The sequence below is a fragment of the Aplysia californica genome, unplaced genomic scaffold (assembly GCF_000002075.1).
Source record: "Aplysia californica isolate F4 #8 unplaced genomic scaffold, AplCal3.0 scaffold00250, whole genome shotgun sequence".
NCBI lineage: Eukaryota > Metazoa > Mollusca > Gastropoda > Aplysiida > Aplysiidae > Aplysia > Aplysia californica.
The window spans coordinates 815,016-815,849 of NW_004797520.1; positions in this window are offsets into that span (position 1 = coordinate 815,016).

Sequence of the window (834 nt, forward strand, 5' to 3'; positions counted from 1 at the left end):
GTCGTCTAGTGCTGAGAAAAAGTGAGAAACAGACAAAGGGGACTCTCGTGGCCTAGAGGTTAAGGTGTTCGTCTCTCATTCAAAGGTCCCGGGTTCGAACCAGGGTAGCGACCGAAAAAAAAATTCTTCTCTAAAATTGTCTCTTTTCACCTCCTTTCCTGCTCTCTAGCAATGTTCTGTCGTCTGCTTTTGTCTCCACTTTCTGCCCTCACCCCCTCACCTCCTCTGCCCCCTCCTCTGGGCTCCTGGCTCTTTCTGCGGCCTTTCCACTGCTTCTCTTTGGCTCCTTCTGACTGCTGTCTTTCAGGCACACCCCTGATCTTCTCGTAGAAAAGATCTACACCTAGCCTACTCGGACAAGGGCGAAAAATCTCGGAGGGCCCGTTTGCAAGTTGCGCACGTTAAAGATCCCTTGGTGGTCCAAAATCGATAAGAGTAGGCTTCGGCCGTCGCCCAGGCAAAATTCAAAATTTCCTACCAACTGAAAAAGTTTAGTGTGTCCCGTGCGCTCATATGACCTTATGCAGTTGCGAGCGCCGTAAAATACTTACTTTAAAAAAGAAAAAAAAAGAAACAGACAAAAACGTATTGAATATAGATGCGTGTTTTTACGCCCCCTTTAATACACAATCGGGTGGTTTGGACATCTCACACGTATGGCACCTAACCACCGCATGCGAAATGAAATGTCTCTGCAAAACCCTTAACATCACAAGACGAGACAGGCAGAGAAATGAAGACGTAAGAGCAGCTATCGGCACTGAGTCCTGCCTGCATTACATAGAAAGACAGAAGATAAAATGGTTTGGCCACCTGTTACGCATGTCACCTGAC